Raw genomic sequence first — 20,705 nt, 5'->3', positions numbered from 1 at the left:
ACATCCGTGTGTACTAACTCCAGAGGGGTTGCACTGCAGGCTGTACTAATGTTGAACTGAGCTCTCCTCTGCTTTCCCATCTGGCAAGGCTCACAGATCTCTCCTGTAGCACCATCCTCCAGATCAGAGATGAGTCCTCTCCTGCTCAACTCCCTCAGCCCCCTGTCACCCATGTGGCCTAGGCGATAGTGCCATATCTTGTAAGTCCCTTGCTGGTCCTGTGCTGCAGCTGCTGCATCAGATTCTCCAATCACCACAGATCCCTTCATGCGATAGAGGTTATTGTCAAACCTCCTGCCTCTCATCACTATCATAGCTCCATTGGAGATGTTCAGTACTCCGCTTCTAGCCCTACTGCTGAAGCTGTATCCACTGCACTCCAAGTAGCCTAGTGACACCAGATTCTTTTCCAGCTCCGGGATGTGCTTTACATTTATCAATATCCTCACAATCCCATCAAACATCCTCACCCTGACTGTCTCTATCCCAGCCACCTTGCAAGAATGATTGTCGCCTAGAGTCACTGATCTCTCATCTGTCTTGGTGTATGTCGCAAACCAAGACCTGTGTCGTGTGTAGTGATGTGAGCACGCAGAGTCTAGTGTCCACTCCTCTGTGTAATGCCTGTGATCATCTGATAACACAAGTAGGTCATCCTCCACCTGCTGCCCAGCAACTGCACTCACTGATTCTGAGCCACTTCTTTCTCCCTTCTTTCTCTTCCATAATGGACATTCTCGCTTGAAGTGCCTGAACTCTTTGCACTTGAAGCATTTCACCTCTTTCTTTTCCTTCCTGGACTTGGACCGCCCCTTGGACTTGCTTCTGCCTCTGCCTCTACCTGTCCTCTCCCCTACTGCCAAACCCTCCAGGGAGCCCGATCTCTGATCAACTTTTTCCTCTGCTCATTAGACCTCAGCACCGAGATCATGTCCTCATATTCCAGAGTCTCCTTACCGTAGAGCAGTGTAGTCACCAAAGAGTCATATGATCCTGGTAGTGAACACAAAAGCAACAGGGACTTGTCCTCCTCATCCAGCTTCACCCTGATATTCATCAACTCCATGCACAACTAGTCAAACCTCTGAATGTGGCCAATCACATCAGATCCCTCCTGCATCCGAAGACTGTACAACCTCTTCTTCAGCATCAGCTTGTTGCACATATTCTTTCCCATATACATGGTGTGCAACTTCGACCAAAGACCCTTCGAGGTCTTTTCTTCCAGCATCGAATACAATGTCGCATCCGCCAAACATTCTCTGATCATCGAGCATGCTTTCTTCTCCAATGATGCCCACTGTCTATCTGTCATTCTCTCAGGCTTCTCATCCAAAGCTTGATCCAGATCTGCTTGCACCAGAAGAACCTCCATCCAGATTTTTTACATGAAAAATTTTTTTTTGCCATCAAACTTCTCGAAATTGACCTTCATATTGCTGCCCATGACTGGATCCAAGCCAAACAAGCAATATAAAATCAAGAAGTGTAGAATATACCTTGATGGTACCTTGCTGAAAATTTTCAGCACTTGGGATCTTCAACTTCTCATGCTTGGAACCGCTTCTTCACCACCGTGGCTCTGATACCAACTGTTGAAGCATGATCTTGGCTCCTCCCATGGACCTTGAGTGTAGCAGAACCAGCAACGAATAGATCTGGAGACTCTTGGACTTGATCTAAAGCCCTTGACGAAATCAGCCTGGTTGCTGTCTTCTTCGTCAGCCTTTCGTTCCAGATGAAGAACATCTCTGAAATCACCTCTAAAAAATTTAAGATCTGGTACTCAATTAGATCAGGCCTGGGTCGAGGTCTTTCAATTTGTAGATCTCAAATCAGGATATTCTAGATAGGGATGAAGGTAGATGGAGACAGACCTTATAGATCTATCCTGCTGCAGCCTTTCTTGTAGATCTGTTGATGGAGATCTTACCCGCACCTCAAACGACCTCAGATCAACTCCAGATCTGAGAGAGACTTGTACCAACCTCTTCTCAAGAGATTTTAGGTCCTGGACCTGGTGTTTGGATGACTGTAAGAGAGGGAGAGAAGAAAATGGCTGGCGGCTGCAAGGGGGAAGGGGCTAGCACCTCCCCTTCTTCTCTTTCCTTTTATGGACTGGCGGCAAGAAACCCTAGGGTTTTTTACTCTTGAGGCATGGAGGATGGCTGGAGAGAGAGGGAGAAGAGAGAGAGAGACTTGGGAGAAAGAGTCATCAATTACTTGGCTTGATCAAACCTATACAAGTACATGTATATATAAACACCGGGTCAAGTGACCCAAACCCAAGCCTCCCTTGACCAACTCTATGGGAGATTAGGTTAACCCAAGCCCATGTACACCCATGACTTGACCTAATCTCACCTATCCTGGGCTCAAATCTGGCCCATAAAGAGTTGGTCCCTTGAGGCCCACATAACCTAGACCTCAAGAACCCGAAAGGCCCACAGCCTTTCAACCTAGGGCCCAACTAGCCCTAGAGCCTCCATGAAGCCCTTATGAATGATGGACCTTGGCCTTAGCCTTGGTCCCCTGGGCCTTGGGCACACCACCTGGATCACAACACTACTTGCATTAGGTGTCCTAATAATTTAAGTTATTCAACTTCCATTAGGAGACCTATTAGGTGCCAACTCTTGGAGCCCTTGCACCCATAAAATCACACCCCAAAATGCACCCATGGGATACCCTATATAGGATTCATAAGCCCTCTAAAGGTGGGACACGCCCAACTTGATCAAATCAAGTGGCACCCCATCTAAACTATCAAGAAAATAAATTAAGGACTTCCACCCTTAATTCATTTGATCCAAAACTTTAGACACCCAACAATTGGAGTCCAATGAATCTAATTTATTTAGATTATTAGCAGATAATTAAGTTTGAATTATCTTATTAAATTTAAATATAAAGAAAAAATTGAGTCCAACCATGTGTTAGCAAGGTTACCTTGAACCCAATCGGATTTCTCTAAACTTAATTGACACTTCATAAGTTCAATTGCTTATTTCAAGTCTAATCTCTTTATTGTATGACCTCATAGGTTCAATTCTATCTGATAGTAAGATATACAATGATCTTTATCAAAGTATCATTGAAACTCTTTTCAATGGATCGGAACAATTCACTCTAACTTATCAAGGATTGTCGATTCAAAATAATCCTAGTGAGCTCTCACAATCTACCCATAACACCTAGCAATATGTAGTGGCAACTCAGTAGAACCAAAATAAATCTTAAGGTGTAGTTAATGTGTAATTCAATCTCTCTATCATGAGTCCCGACTAGATGGCAGATCATGGATAAATTGTCAAATCTCAATATCAATCATATGATAGATTTGATCAGCTTAAGTCCAATTATGATTTCTATAGAATTTTTTTTCATCAATCATACAACTGTGGCCACAGACTCTCGCACTTAACTTCTCAAATCTCATAGGACTACTCCTCTGTATCAAGATCGATAGATCCCATCTTGATGTATATCTTACTCTTATAGTGGATCAATTGTCGCCAACATCCACTACAAGGGCTCATTGAGACCCATGCTTATATGTCAGTCAAACTCCAACAGCCACACTATGGGTAGTAGTACTATCTCAGATTAATGGATCATTCACATAATTACAGTATTGAGACAATCACTGACGATTGAATAGAAATCCAAGTGATCTCTAAAAGAATAATGCCCTACAAGCCAATCGCATACGGGACGTGATAAAGTATTTTTTGTAATTTATCTTTTAGACTCATATAATTGATATTAATATATTAATAAAAAAATATTTTTGATTTATTATACTGCATCATTTTATTCTTAAGATTATAATAAACTCCATAGGTCTGGACAATGATTTTAGGACCGTGATGAGATCACGCTAGTGAGATCTAAATTCTTGATAGCTATGACCTAGAATATTCTCAATTATTGGTTCAGTGAGTCAGAGATCAATGATATCGATAAGACTGGTATGTCCTATATATGCTCAGAAATGAGGGTGGTTGATCTTACAACCACTTGTGTAGTGATACTAATACAAGGATATGGGTGCTCATTAGAGAATGAGTTTACTGAATAGATCTGTGAGAGAATATCAGATACAGTCTTATTTATATGTCAACTGATGATTCTCTAGTGAGAGTTGTGTAAGTGATCTTTTGACCTAAGATCGCCATGGTACCATGTGTATATGGATTCATATTTTAGTTTATTTTCTAACTTGGTTCTTTGATCCTTGTATGAGGTGTTCTGGATGTGGTGAAGTATGCATAGAGGTTGTGAGTGATCAATGAGGGATCAGTCACTCTTAATAAAGGGAGCGGATATCCTATGTGATCTCATAGGTGGATGATTTTAGAAGTCTTTGACCAAAGCAGGATGATAATTAAAAAAAAGTTTCTAATATATCATCAACTGAATCATCACCTTCTGATCAAGCTACATCAAAATAAGTGATTGGATTTAACATATTTTCATGCCTACAGCTCATCTGAGATGTTGTTTGACTGAAGGGTTGAATTACACGATAACTTACCACTGAAAGATATTTTGATAATTTTTTATCAAAATTTTAAATCTTTTGGATAGTCATGACATATTGGTAGATGTTAATCTTGACTTGTGAACTTATCAAAATTAAAAAAATTAATTTAAAAATCAATTAAGAAGAGTCCTAGTTGATTGGGACTCTTTGGATGATCTAATCTAGTCAGATTAGGATTATGTCGAAAGTCTGGATCCACTGTTGGCTAGATTTGGAATCCAATAGATCATACACTTTAGAATTTAATTTTAATTTGATTTAATTAAGATTTAATATAAATTATAAGAGTTAATTTGATATGCTAGCACCTTGTATTAATCGAAGTTCCTAAATTAGTTTAGATCAAAGTATTTGAGCTAACTTAGACCAGTTGTCTTTGACTTAATGGGATTGGGTCAATTTTGATTGGATCCTTATCCAACTTGAAATAGTTTTAAGTGAAGAAGGACTCTTTTACACCCATCAGATGCCACACCAAAAGATTATTGCCACCCCACTCCTTTTAGCATGTGAAGATGAAGAGTCCTTCTTCATGAAGGATCTTATCTTAACACATTGCCTTAAATGCTAAATCAAATCTCTTATGATTTAATGCCAAATTTATATGAGATTTTTATGAGATGTAGAAGAAGAGGAGTATTTTTGTGTAAAGGCTCTCCTATACCAAAAAATTCCACACAGTGAATTTATTTACCGTGTGAGAAAGTGGAGCACCAAAGGTTGGCACCCCTTGGTCTTTCTCACGTCTCTTGGTCCCTTATTTAAATGGGACATCCCATACGGCCCAAGTGATAGATTTTTGGATGGAAACTAGAGATAAGTGGCATGTAAATCAAAAAAAAAATTTTGAAAAAAATTTGAGAAAAAGACAAGGAAAAATTGAGTGGCAAAAGTTGTAAGAAGGGTGGAGAGAATTAGCAAGTGTTGCTAGTGTGCCCTAGGGTTTGATTTTTTCATGTGTTGGAGCTCAAAATCAAATCTTAGATTATGAGATATCTGAAGAGTATCTTCTTGGAATGATTCTGATAGCAAGATCGAAAGCAACTGAACTTTGGTGTGATCGTTCTTCGAGTTCAAAGCTAACAGTATTTTTGAGAAGACAAGGCTGCGGCAGTGCATTGATTAGGAAGGACTTTGACCAACTTTCATGTGGATCACCATTGGAGAGCTTCTACTTTGGAGCCTCATAGAGATCATCAATGTTTCATATTATCTTTTTGATGAAAGTAAAAATTGTATCCCTTTTGCATGCTTGTTTTATTTTGATTGACATCAGCAAGGTGATTCTAGGGTTTGGGTTTTAGCTCGATAGTTTTAATTGTTAAGGCTATTGATTTGTTTGGTTTTAAAATTTTTAAAAATTATTTTTTAATATGTGGTTGAAACCCAACAGTGGTATCAGAGCCATCCTTGTTAGATTCGATCAAACTAGTATAAAGTAGTAATATAGAATTGTTCTTGTTCATATATTGCCAAAAATATTGCTTCGATTTTAGCATCGATCTTTAAAATCAAAAAATTATTTTTGACTTTATAAGAACCATGAACTTAAATTTTAATTATTAAATTTATAAATTTATGATAATTTAAAATTTATATTATCATAATAGCTAGATGCTTAAATCGATTTATAGTTAAGGATGTTATGCATGCCTAATATAATTAAAGTTTGCTTTATTTTGGATATGCTTGATATACGTTATGTCTTCTTTTAAACCCTTATATGCTTTTTGGCATGATTATATGATTGCTATTATGACTTGTAGATGCATGTCGAATTACATAATATATTTAACATATTTTATATAGTTGTAGTTATGATGTGCCGAGACTAGTTCAAAGATCCTTTTAAAAATTATATTAAGTTGTAATATCAGGATTCACTTTCAATTTAAATATTGAATTCATTAAATCAATTGGTGTTGAGGAAAGTATGAAAGATGATTTTCTAATTAGGTCCGTATGCTGAGCTGGGTAACTTTGTTGGTGTCTAAGAAAAGCTACAGGGAGCCTCCCACCTACTGATCTAGCTAATTTGATCTTATTGAATTTCAGACTTAGATTGATTAGTGATGTAGACACTACAAGGGCCTTCCTTCAAACTTGATCAATAGAGTATGTTAAGATCTTAGTGAGCTTGTTGTGCTATCTATAAGGCTTCCTATAGAAATTGATATGATGTTGACCAAGTGCATATTGATGCTTATGGTATATTTGAATAGTATTGCTTTGTTGTGCTATTTACAAGGGCAGCATTATTTAAGTATGACCATATGAGATTGAAGGGTTAACTTAACTATTATAATTTATTGTGCTGTCTACAAGACTATATGTGATCTAGAGATAAGAGAAAAAAATATTGAGAATTGTATAAGTACAATTGAAAAAGAGTTACCTACTCTTGAACTCATGAATATTTGTTGGACTATCCATAAGGTGTTTGTGAGGAATAAGGATCTCAACTCCACTAAAAAATATTAGTATGTTTCTCGATTTTCATACTTGAGGGCTATGAAGTTCGATAAAATAGTGAGAGACACAATTAGATAAAAGTCTTAATCTAGTTATGCGTATCATCATGAGTTGTCTGCTTATATTATGTTCTTGTTATTGTAGATTAACTATACATATGGCATCCTCACTATCACTTGGAGGTATACTAGATACAAATAAATTGATCGGATCAAATTACGTTGACTGATTAAAAAATTTGAGAATAGTTCTCACTTAGGAGAAAGTCTCCTACATTCTGGATATACCTACATCTGATACGATCGGAGAAGATGCTTCAAAGGAGGAAAAGGCCACATACAAGATGTGGAAGAGGATAATGTGACTGTCAAATGCGTCATACTTGCCTCGATGAACAATGAGCTTCAAAGACAGCATGAGGATATAGATGTTTTCTCTATACTCCTTAATCTTAAGGAGTTCTATGGAAAACAAAGTAGAACTGCTAGATATGAGATATCTAAGTAGTTATTCCATGCATGCATGACTTAAGCGCCTCTGTGCAAACATATATCTTGAAGATGATTGATTTGATCACTCATCTGGAATAACTGAGTTTTGCCATGGATGGTGAACTAAGCCAGGATTTGATCTTGCAATCTCTCTTTGACTTTTTCTCTCAGTTTGTCATAAATTACCATATAAACAAATCGAACACTAGCCTGCTTGAGCTACTGAACATGTTGAAAATAGTAGAGAGCTATTTCAAGGATGAAAAGGCTCCGGTACTTCTTGTCGATAAGATCAACAAGAAGAAAGGCAAGAAGATTTCTAAAAAAAAGATGAACCCTAAGGTTGGTATCTCTAAGAAGAAGGTGAAGAAGATCTCTGCCAAAGGTACTTACTATCACTGGGACAAAGAGGGCCACTGAAAGAGAAATTGCAAAGAATACCTTGCAAACGTGAAACCGGCAAATATTGCCAAAGATTTGTATATGATACAAACTAACTTATCATTAAGTACTTTATTTTTAGATTCTTGGATATTGGATACTGCCTGTAGTTCACATCTTTGCAAATTATTGTAGGATTTGCAGAAAATAAAGAGTTTGAATAAAGGTGATTTCGAGCTATTCAACGCTAGTAGAGAGTCCATTCAGGCTCAAGTCATATAAACCAGGGTTTTGAAGTTGCCTTCGGGCAAAGTTTTGAAAGTAAAGACTATTATTATATCCCTAATTTTGTTGGAAATATTATTTCTGTACTATTATTATTGGAATAAAGTTTTAAAATAAAAATAAAGAATAATGGTTGTTCTATATATTTTTTTAATGAATATTATGGAAATGCTTATATTGATAATAGTCTTTTGTTTCTTTCACTTAATGATAATGTACTTCATATTGTTAATATGAAGAAAAAAAAGAGAGAGGATGTAAATGTTGTATACCTCTGGCACTACCGACTTGGCCATATAAATGAGTCAAGAATTTATATGTTATACAAAGATAAATTTTTTGATCCTTATGATTATGAATCATATGAAACTTGTGAATCTTGTCTCATAAAAAAAAATGACCAAGACTCTATTTACTGGACATGAAGAAAGGGTGAGTGACATATTGGATCTTGTACATACTGATGTATATGGTCCAATATCGACTCAAGTTAGAGGTGGATACTCTTATTTCATCATATTTACTGATGATAGATCTAGGTTTGGATATGTATATTTAATAAAATATAAATCTGAAGTCTTTGATAAATTTAAAGAGTATCAAAGAATGGTTGAGAAACAAACTAGTAAAAGTATTAAAACTCTTCGATCTGATTAAGAAGGAGAATATTTATCTAGTGAGTTCTTTAATTATTTAAAATAAAATAGAATACTCTCTCAATGGATAGCTCCTTATACTTTATAATTAAATAGAATTATGGAAAGAAAGAATTGCATCCTATTAGATATGGTGCGGTCTATGATGTGTTTCATAGATCTTCCGATATTTTTTTCAAGATATACTCTCAAGGCCGCAGCTTATGTCTTAAATAAAGTACCTTCTAATTCTATTTCTAGAACTCCATGTGAGATATGAAAAGAATAAAGACCCAGTCTTAAGTATCTTAAGATTTGAGGTTGTCCAGTTTATGTGAAAAATGTTGATGGACAAAAGTTGGATGCTAGATCAGAAAAATACAGGTTTGTGGATTATCCCAAGGAGAGTATAGGATACTACTTCTACCATCCTACTCAACAAAAGGTGTTTGTTGGTAGGCATATCATTTTTTTGAAAAAAGAGTTTATCCAAGAAGGAGACAGTGGGAGGTCTGTTGAACTTATGAAAGTTCAAAACCTACAACCCATCCAAGATTTATAAAATAATTCTCAACCAAAAGTGCTTATTATTGAGGCACAGCCACTACACACACCTCTTCTCCGAAGGTCAAGTAGAGTGCATAATGTACTACTCAGATATGTGTTTGTTATTGAGAATGACAATACTCCCACATCATTGAGAATGATGATCTCACGACCTATTCAGAAGCTGTTATGAGTAGTAACTCTGACAAATGGCTTAATGTCATGAAATCTGAAATGGACTCCATGTATACCAATCAAGTTTGGACTTTGATTGATGTGCCTGAGGGTGTGACCCTAATAGACTGTAAATAAGTCTTCAAAAGAAAGATTGGAGTAGATGGTCAGGTGGAGATCCATAATGTCAGACTAGTGGCAAAAAGTTTCAGACAAAAATAAGATGTTGATTATGATGAAACTTTTTCATCGATAGTCATGCTCAAGTCTATTCAGATAATACTTGCTGTTGCAGCATACCATGACTATGAGATCTGGCAGATGGATGTCAAGACTGTCTTCCTCAATGAAAATTTTGAAGAAGAAGTCTATATGACTCAACCAAAGAGATTTATCTCTAGTGGAAGAGCAAATCAGATATGCAAGCTGAATAGATCCATTTATGGATTAAAACAAGCATCGAGGAGTTGGAATATCCATTTTGATGAGACAGTCAAATTATTTGGCTTTATCAAAAATATGGATGAATCTTGTGTGTACAAGAAGACAAGTGAGAGTGCTGTTATCTTCTTGATCTTGTATATGGATGACATATTGCTCATTAAAAATGATATCCTGATGTTGCAATCGATCAAGACATGGCTATCACAAAAATTTTTCATGAAAGACTTGGGTGAGGTATCCTATGTACTTAGTATAAAGATCTATAGGGATAAATCAATGCTAGGCTTGGCTCAGTCTGGTACATTGACCTTGTGTTAAAGAGGTTCAACAAGGAGGAAAGTAAAAGAGGTTACTTGCCCATAGGTCATGGCATACATTTCTCTAAGAAGATATCTCCTAAGACACCGGAAGAGAGAAATAGAATGAGTTCTATTTCTTATGCTTCAGCTGTAGGATCAATTATGTATGCTATATTATGTACTAGGCTTGATGTGGCTTACGTCTTGGGCATTGTAAGCAGATTTCAGGCTGATCCTAGAGAAGATCATTGGAAAGCTGTGAAAAATATACTCAAGTACTTGAGAAGGATTAGAGATATTTTTCTTATATATGGTGGATCTGATTTAAACTGAAAGGTTATACTAATTCTAATTTTCAATCTGATCCAGATGATAGCAAATCTATATTTGGGTATGTGTTTACTCTGTATGATGGTGCAGTAAGTTAGAAAAGTTTCAAATAGCAAACTATTGCTAACTCGATCACTGAGGCTGAGTATATTGCTGCTAGTGAGGCTGCTAAGGAGGCTGTCTAGATGAAAAAATTTATCTCAAAATTAGGTGTGGTTTCAGGGATTACAACCAGTATCCCTTTATTGTGATAACATTGGGACAGTTGCTTAAGCCAAAGAACCAAGGTCTCATGATAAATTCAAGCATATCCTAAGACGGTTCTACCTCGTTCAAGAGATAGTCAAAAGACATGATGTGATCGTGGAGCAAGTTGACATCAAGAATAATATAGCGGATCTATTCACTAAGGCCTTATCAATGCAGCAGTTTGACCGCCACCTTGATAGCATGGGCATCAAGTATAGGGATGATTGACTTTAGTGCCAGTGGAAGATTGAAAGAATAATATCCTACAAGCCAATCGCATACAGGATGTGATCTGGTATTTTTTATAATTTATCTTTCAGACTCATGTAACTGACATTAATATATTAATAAAAAGATATTTTTGATTCAATATATGCTGTATCTTTTTATTCTTAAGATTATAATGAACCCCATAGGTCCGGACAATGACTTTAGGGCCATGATGAGATCACGTTAGTGAAACTTAAATTTTTGATAGCCATGACCTAGAATATTCTTAGTCATTGGTTCATTGAGTCAGAGATCAATGATATTGGTAAGACTGGCATATCCTATGTATGCTCAGAAATGAGGATGGTTGATCTCATAATTACTTGTGTGGTGATACTACTACAAGGATATGGATGCTCATTGAAGAATGAGTTCACTGAATAGATCTATGAGAGATATCAGATGGAGTCTTATTTACATGTCAACTGATGATTCTCTAGTCAGAGTTGTGTAAGTGATCCTTTGACCTGAGATCGCTATGGTACCTTATGTACATAAATCCATATTTTGGCTCACTTCCTAACTTGATTTTTTGATCCTTGTATGGGGTGTTCTGAATGTGATAAAGTATGCAAGGAGGTTGTGAGTGATCAATAAGGGATCAGTCACTCCTAATAAAGGGAGTAAATATCCTATGTGATCTCATAGGTCGATGATTCTGGAAGTCTTTGGCTAGAGCAGGATGATAATTAGAAAAGAGTTTCTAATATATCATCAACTGAATCATCATTTTCTAATCGAGATACATAAAGATAAGTGATTGGATTCAACATATTTTTATGCCCACAGCTCATTTGGGATGTTGTTTGACTGAAAGATTGAATTACACGATAACTTGCCACTGAAAGATATTTTGATAATTTTTTATCAAACTTTTAAATCTTTCAAATAGTCATGACACATTGCTAGATATCAATCTTGACTTGTAAACTCATCAAAATTAAAAGAGTTTAATTTAAGAATCAATTAGGATGAGTCCTAGTTGATTGGGACTCTTCGAATGATTAATTTGATCGGATTATGATTACGTCGAAAGTCTGGGTCCACTGCTGGCTAGATTTAAAATTTAATAGGTCACACACTTTAAAATTTAATCTTGATCTGATTTAATTAAGATTTAATATAAATTTCAAGAGTTAATTTGATATACTAGCACATTGTATTAACCCAAGTTCCTAAATTAGTTTAGATCAAATTATTTGAGCTAACCTAGATCAATTGTCTTTGACTTAATGGGATTGGGTCAATTTTGATTGGATTCTTATCTAATTTGAAGTAATTTTAAGTGGAGAAGGACTCCTCTATGCCCACCAAATACCACACCAAAATATTATTGCCCCCATTTTTTTTAGCATGTGAAGATGAAGAGTCCTTCTTCATGAAGGATCTCTTATCTTAACACGTTGCCTTAAATGCTCAACCAGATCTCTTATGATTTAATTCCAAATTTATATGAGATTTTTATAGAATGTAGAAGAGGAGGAGTCCTTCTATGTGAAGGCTCTCCTGTGTCAAAAAATTTCACACGATGAATTTATTCATAGCGTGAGAAAGTGGAGCACCAAAGGTTGGCATCCCTTGGTCCTTCTCATGTCTCTTGATCCCTTATTTAAATGGGATGTCCCATATGGCCCAAGTGCTGGATTTTTGAGTGGAAATTAGAGATAAGTAGTGTGTAAATCTGAAAAAGATTTGAGAAAAAGGCAAGAAAAAATTAAGTGGCAAAAGTTGTAAGAAGGGTGGTGAGAGAATTAGCAAGTGTTGCTAGTGTATAGGGTTTGGTTTTTCCATATGTTGGAGCCTAAAATCAAATTCTAGATTGTGAGATATCTGAAGAGTATCTTCTTGGCATAATTCTAGTGGTAAGATCGAAAGTAACTGGACTTTGATGTGATCGTTCCTCGAGTTCGAAGCTGGCAGTATTCTTGAGAAGATAAGGCTACGACAGCATATTGGTTAGGAAGAATCTTGGCCAACTTTCATGTGGATCACCATTGGAGGACTTCTACTTTGGAGTCTTGTGGAGATCACCAATGTGCCACATTATCTTTTTGATGAAAGTAAAAATTCTATCCCTTTTGCATGCTTGTTTTGTTTTAATCGACATCGACAAGGTGATTCTAGGGTTTGGATTTTGGCTTGATAGTTTTAATGGTTAAGGCTATTGACTTGTTTGGTTTTAAAATTTTTAAAAATCACTTTTTGCTGCAGGGTCAGAACTGAACAATCTCTCATATGATCATGTTTAGTATAAGTTATTCTCTAATAACTATCCGCACTCATCGTCCAGTGTCTTTATACTGTAGACTAGGAACTTATCTATCCCGAAGGAAGCGATCTGTACGCCGGTCTATCCGGATCAATCATCATTCTTATGATAATTTTATGATCAGGAGCATTTAAGAATTAAATACATATCCTTAATTTTTAACACCTTGAGAATATGTATCGAAAGTTAATTCCATGGACGATTCAAGGATACATCATACTTGAATAAAAAATAAACTTGCCCTTTTATTGATCAAATTAATGTATAAAATATAAAATTATATCCTAAATTTATTACAATGTGTTAGTCATATTGGCTTCTAGAACATACATCTAACAATCTTCTACTTGGACTAAAGTCAATTGGCCACTAATCTAAGTCCCATCTTCTCAAGGTGGACTTCTATTTTTGGTTGGCTCAATTATTTTGTCAGTGGATCTGCCACATTATCTACAGAGTCTACTCTTTGTATCTCGACATATTTCTTTTCAAGATAGTCGTATATGATATGATACCATCGCTCGATGTGCTTAGATTTTTTATGAGACTTTGGCTCCTTAGCAAGTGCTATGGCTCTATTGTTGTCGCAATAAAATGGTATGGCATCCGATGTCATAATCTCAAGTTTCACGATAAATTTTTTGAACCAGAAGTCTTCCTTTACAGCATCCGAAGCAGCGACATACTCAGCCTTTGTGGTCGAATTTGCTATGATGGATTGCTTGGAACTCTTCCAACTAACTACGCCACCATTATAAATGAACACATATCCTGATGTAGACTTTCTATCATCAAGATTAGATATTAAGTCTGAGTTAGTGTACCCCTCGACTCATAATTCTGAATCTCCTTCAAAGATCAAGAACAAATTCTTAGTCTTTCATAAGTACTTAAAGATATTCTTCATAGCTATCTAGTGCTTCTCGCTTGGATTCGACTGATACCTACTCATGACACTAATAGCAAGGGCAATATCAGGTTGAGTATATAGCATGACATACATGAGGCTCTCAATGATTGAGGCATTAGGAATCCTACTCATATACTAAACTTCCTCAGATGTGGTCAGACACATCATCTTGGAAAGATTAATAGCATGTCTAAGAGGCACAAGTCCTCTTTTAGAGTTTTTCATGCTGAATCTCTTCAGCACTTTCTCTATGTACAACTTTTGTGACAGGCTTAGCATCCTTATAAATCTATCTCTCTAGATTTTTATTCCAAAAATATAGAATATTTCTCCTAGGTCTTTCATGAAGAATTTCTTGGACAACCATCTTTTGACCATGGTCAGTATGGGAATATCATTCCCAATGAGGAGAATATTATCCATGTACAATATGAAAAATATTATTGCACTCCCACTGACCCTTTTGTATATACATGGTCCCTCTTCATTTTTTATAAAATCAAATAATTTGATTGCATCATCAAAATAATGATTCTAACTTCGAAAAGCTTGCTTTAATCTGTATATAGACCTTTGCAGCTTGCAGACTCTGTGATCACCATCACAAGATGTGAAACCCAAAGGCTGCGCATATAGATATCTTCCTTAAGATATCCATTCAAAAAAATAATTTTCACATCTATTTGTCAGATTTCATAATTATAGTAAGCTGCAATAGCAAGCAGTGTGCGGATAGATTTCAGCATGGCTATGGACAAAAAGATTTTTTGATAGTCAATGCCCTCACACTGACTATAACTTTTTACCGTAAGCTTAGCTTTATAAGTCTCTATCTTACTATCGGCACCTATTTTTCTTTTGTAGATCCATTTACACCCAATGGGTACGATACCCTCAGGTAGATCCACTAAGGTCCAAACTTGGTTCGAGTGCATCGAGTCAATTTTTGATTTCATTGCATCTAATTATTTTTCAAAATCGATGTCAGATATCGTCTCATCAAAGATATTAGGATCATCATCATAACCCTTATCTCCCATAAGAAATATTTTCTTTACTTTCTTCGTAAGCATACCCATGTACCTTTCAGGAGGTTGAGAGATCCTGCTAGATCTACGAGGTGGTAGAAGAATGTCAACTACTGACTTATGAACAATGGGTTCCTGAGGATCTATAGCTCTTTGCTGTTCAAAGACCTTCTCTTCGAGCTTAACTAACCTTACACTCCCACCATCCTGGATAAACTATTTTTCTAAGAATATGGTATTTCGACTTACAATCATATTGTGATCTTGTGGAAAGTAGTAGTATCCCATGAATTCTTTTGGATACCCTATAAAATGAGCTATTATAGATCTATCCTTTAGTTTATCAATCATTTGTCTCTTGACATAGGCCGGACATCCTTAAGTCTTAAGATAATCTAGACTCGGCTTCTTACCATACCATATCTCATATGGTGTGGTAGGAACGAATTTTGATGGAACCCTATTCAACAAGTAAATTACAGTTAATAAGATGTATCCTCAAAGATATAAGGGTAAATCAGTAAAGCTCATCATGGATCTGACCATATCCAATAGGATCCTATTCCTCCTTTCGGATACCCCATTGAGTTGAGGTATTCCAAGAGGAGTCTATTGAGAGACTATGCCATTATCCTTAAAATCTCTCAAAAATTTTCAACTAAGGTATTCACCTCCTCGATCAGATCAAAAAACTTTAATGGATTTATCAGTTTGTTTTTCTACTTTGTGTTTGAATTCCTTTAACCTTTCAAAGGCTTCAAACTTGTGTTTCATCAGATACACATATCCATACCTAGATAGATCATCGGTAAATATACGGTAAAGGTAATGAAGTAGCTATAACCATCCCTGATCTGCATATCAAATGGTTCATACATATTGGTGTGTACTAGAGCAAGTAACTCAGTGGCCTTTTCCCCATGTCCTACAAAGGATAACTTAGCCATTTTTTTTCAAAGGCAAGATTCACAAGCTGGATACGACTCTAAGTTAAGAGATCTAAAGATCCCATCCTTTTTCAGTTTGTTTATCCTATCCTCTCCAATATGACTTAGTCTATGATGCCACAAGTACTTCTAGTTAATTTCATCTCTGAGTCTCTTTTGACCTACGGCACTCACTATTTGCTCGTTTAAATTCACATTTACATCAACATGCCAGTGATATACACTATCAATTAAAAGACCTCATGCAATCAATTTATGTTATAAACAAATAGAATAAAAATCTTTATTAAAATTAATTTCAAAACCTTTCTATACTAATATGGACATGAAAATCAAATTTTGACTAGCTACAGGAATAAAATAATAATCCTTTAAATCTAATCTAAAATCAGACGGTAATCGAAGAGGATAAGTGCCAATAAACTTTGCAGCAACTTTTGCTCTATTGCCGACTTGAAGGATTATGTCACCTTTTCTCAACCTCCTACTTTCTATTAGATCCTATATTGAGGTACGTATATGAGCACTCAAGCCAGAGTCTAATATCCAACTAGAAGTAAAAGAAACCGTAAGGTTAAATTCAATTATGAGTATACTTTTTGAAGGTTTATCATCCTTTTTGAACTTTAGGCTCTCCAAGTAGAGTGGATAGTTCCTCCTCTAGTGGCCTTCAACATCATAGTGAAAATACTTTTCTTTTGCTTCGGCCTTCTTAGGAACATCCTTCTTTGGCTTGCTCTCTTTCTTCTGCTTCTTAGTAAATTTTGTCTTCTTCTTTCCAGCAGACTTTCTCTTAGAAGAAGTTTGCTCCACAGCGAGAACAGTACCTCTTGAACTCTTCAAGGTTCCTTCCATAGCGACCGACATGTTGACTAATTCAGGTATAGTGCAATCAAGTTTGTTCATATAAAAATTTATAATAAATTGACTGTACAAAATTATAAGGGATTGAAGGATCAAATCCATCTACAATTCCTTTTGCATATCAAGCCCGAGCTTTTCAAGCTCCTCAATATCCTTGATCACTATCATACAGTGCTCATAGATCGACTGCTGATAAACACTTAATTTAAGTCATTTAAAGCAAAAATCATATTTAATTTATTTTATTTATTAAGAATTTGATGCTTCTTTTTATGTTTTACAGGAAAGATGATCGCCGATACAAAGAGTCCGATTCATAGAGCAAAAAGACTCAAGTTTGAAGAAATTTGAACTTAAAAAAAAATTAAAATAAAAGAAAGATGCATCGGTATTATAGAAAATGAAGATACTATACAAGGAATCCAAAAGGATATAGATGTCATTATAAAGAAACAAAAGTTTCTTTTTGGTATGTGAAAAGGTTGGTTCACGTTGATTTTCCCTGGGCGCGCGTGAACGTGGGCGCACGTGAATGCGGGCGCGCGTGAACGCGAGGACGCAGTGTGGACACGGTGCGGACGCGGGCAGGACGCGGAACGCGTGAGGAATGGACGCGGCGTGAGCTCGTGGGCGCGCGGGTGAGCGTGGATGCGGGCGGGATGGATGCAAGCAGGCACGCACCGCAAACATAGTGGTGAGCAAATTAAAGGAAAAAAATTTTATTTGGAAATACCTCAAGTGGAAAAATTTATATTTTTTTAGTCCCACATCGAAAAACCATGTAAAACTCCTCCCTCCTAATACCTATAAAAAGGCTTTTGTACTCCCATTAGAGGGGGAGCCCAGAAATTCTTCTAGAGCCTTGCATAGAGGAATAGAAAGGGACTACTTCATGAGCAGCTAGGCTAGGAGTCTCGGGAGTGGAGAAAAAATTTTGTAACGACACAGAGATGGTTTATTGTTCTAAATTTTTCTGTATTTCTTTATATGCAATAAAGATTATGCTTTTTATTTAAATTGTCATGAGTTCTTTATTTGCTCCCTTTCATATACTTTTATTTATGCTTTCTTGTTAGATTAATATTAGGAACAACTTTTACTTTCCGAAGATGCGCCGTGATCTACGGATACGGGGCGTGCCGAGAAAAGAAGAGTTGTTTACTTAGTACTTTTTGGAGATGTGCCGTGATCTATGGGTATGGAGCGTGCCGAGAAAAGACAGGTATTTTTTCTAAGATTAATCACATCTATTTAGTCTCCGAGGAAAGACAGGTATTTTTTCTAAGATTAATCACATCTATTTAGTTAAAAAAGAGATACAACTCTGCTAGTGCAAATTAATTCAAAACTCCCAAGTTCTTTATTCTCTAATTACCTTAATTTTAAGATAATTTATTTTCTAAATAAAAAACAACGCTTCTTTCTTTTATCTTGCAATCTCAACTTAGCCCAAGGTCCCTGAGGATACGATCTCGACTCATCTTACCTACGTAGTGAGTAGAGTTATTTTTGGTGCTATCAACGACTACGCATCAAAATTTTGACGCCGTTGCCGGGGATCTTGGCACGGTTGAATTAAAAAATTGAAAAAAAAAAGCCACTGACATTTCATAACACTTAACTAAAATAGCGTAACCTCAAATATAAAAATTTCTAACTTGATTGGACACCTTGTTTCTTTGCATTGCATCTCCATAATTAATCTTAAGGGCAATAACCCATTAACCAGATAAGGTGGGGATTTGATCACCCTTCCTTGGCCCACAAATCATCCCCTTGCATTTGCATAACCTAGACCTTAATCTAAAATCAACTAGACGTCAGCCCTAGGAATTTCGAGCTCAATAGGATAAGAAAGCTCTAGAGTTGAACCGAGTGCGGATTGGTTAATTGCTCGGTGTCTAAGGCAAGTGGTTAAAGAAAGTGGTTTTCAATTGGCTCCGTTGACTGACTTAGCCAACTCAGTTGGTGTCTAAGGAAAGCAACGAGCAGGGAACCTCCCACATCTTACGCTTACCTAGCCGAGTCAGTTAGTCAGTCTTGAGCTTGGAGTGCTCAAAGGCGGTCTTGAAAGTTAGGAGCTGTCTAGATTTAAGTTAACCTTAGGATAGAGAGTCTATGATTGTTTAAGTTGATTGCAATTAACATCTAAACATTAACTAATTTCTCCCTTTTCATAGATTTAAGATTCTTAGGTTCTTCTCTTTAGATTTTCTTCATTCTTTTCTCACTTTATTATAAAAATATATATTATAAAAAAAAAAATTTTGTGTTTGCTCTACAGTATAATTGTAAGGTGTATGCTTGGCCGTAGATCGTTACGACCAAAAATCCAACCTTTTGATCCAGAAATAGAAAGAACCTTTAGAGCCAACAGACGTAAAAACATGGACCGAAATCAGGAGAATGATCCACCCAAGCAATTGAAGGAGTACTTTATTCCTTCCACATATACCTACTCTCCTTGTATTCAAGTACCCCCTGTGGAGGCCACTCAATATGAAATTAAGTCCAGTATAATCCAAATGTTACCTTCATTTTATGGACTTAGTAATGAGGACCCTTATAAATATCTTGAAGAATTTCTTGAGATATGCTCAACTGTCAAAATTCACAACTTCTCCGATGATGCTCTTAGGTTGAAATTATTTCCTTTTTCACTTAACGACAAAGCCAAATACTGGCTACATACTTTGGATTCCATGACTATATCAACTTGGGACCAGCTGCAAGGAGAGTTTCTCAAGAAATATTTTCCCATAGGAAAAACTAATCAAATAAGGAAAGCCATAACTAATTTTTTCCAATTAGATGGAGAAATATTTCATGAAACATGGGAGAGATTAAAAGACCTTATTAGAAAATATCCCCACCATGCTGTACCCAAGTGGCAGTTAATCCAATATTTTTATGATGGACTCTCTGAAAGACATCGACAAATGGTCGATGCATCATGCGGTGGGACATTCATGCTGAAAAGTGAGGATGAGGCATGGCAACTGTTTGAAATTTTAAGTGAAAATTTATTACATCATATGTCTGCCTCTATTAGAGATAAACCCATGTTAAACCCAAAAAGAGGTAGAATATATGAAGTAGAAAATACCATAGATATCCATCAAAAGGTAGATGAACTGTCACAAAAATTAGATCGTCTTCTAAATACTGGACAATCCCCGATTCCACCTAACCCAATCCAAGAAGTTTGTGCATTGTGTGCAAGTTCGAACCATTTTGTTAGTGAATGCCCAGCCGCACCTCAATTTTCTGAGTTTGTGCACGAACAGGTTCAGCAAGCTCAAGTCCAACAAGCTCGCAGACCAGGAAACGATCCATATTCGAACACTTATAACCCCGGCTGGAGAAACCATCCAAATTTTTTCTGGAGACCACAACCAGTGGTTGGTCCTGCCGCACCTCGACCTCAATATCAGGATCCAACATATAGGCATGGATCATACCATCAATTTCAAAATGCTCCTCAACCATCTACTACTGGTCACAGCTCAGCTTTTGAGGAAAAAGTTCTGAAAGCACTAGAACGATTAGAAGTCAACACTCAGAT

At 36.4% G+C, this 20,705-nt stretch overlaps 1 non-coding gene across 1 annotated transcript; it reads right to left on the bottom strand.

Moving 5' to 3' along the window:
- Positions 1–19,914: 19,914 nt before the first annotated feature.
- On the bottom strand, positions 19,915–20,020 carry LOC140856830 (small nucleolar RNA R71). The gene has a single exon (XR_012140430.1). It is a non-coding gene; the product is annotated as a small nucleolar RNA R71 (small nucleolar RNA).
- Positions 20,021–20,705: the final 685 nt, after the last annotated feature.

Source organism: Elaeis guineensis, chromosome 3 (assembly GCF_000442705.2).
Source record: "Elaeis guineensis isolate ETL-2024a chromosome 3, EG11, whole genome shotgun sequence".
NCBI lineage: Eukaryota > Viridiplantae > Streptophyta > Magnoliopsida > Arecales > Arecaceae > Elaeis > Elaeis guineensis.
The sequence above is the reverse complement of the archived record's forward strand: the minus strand, read 5'-3'. Positions and strand labels throughout refer to the sequence as shown.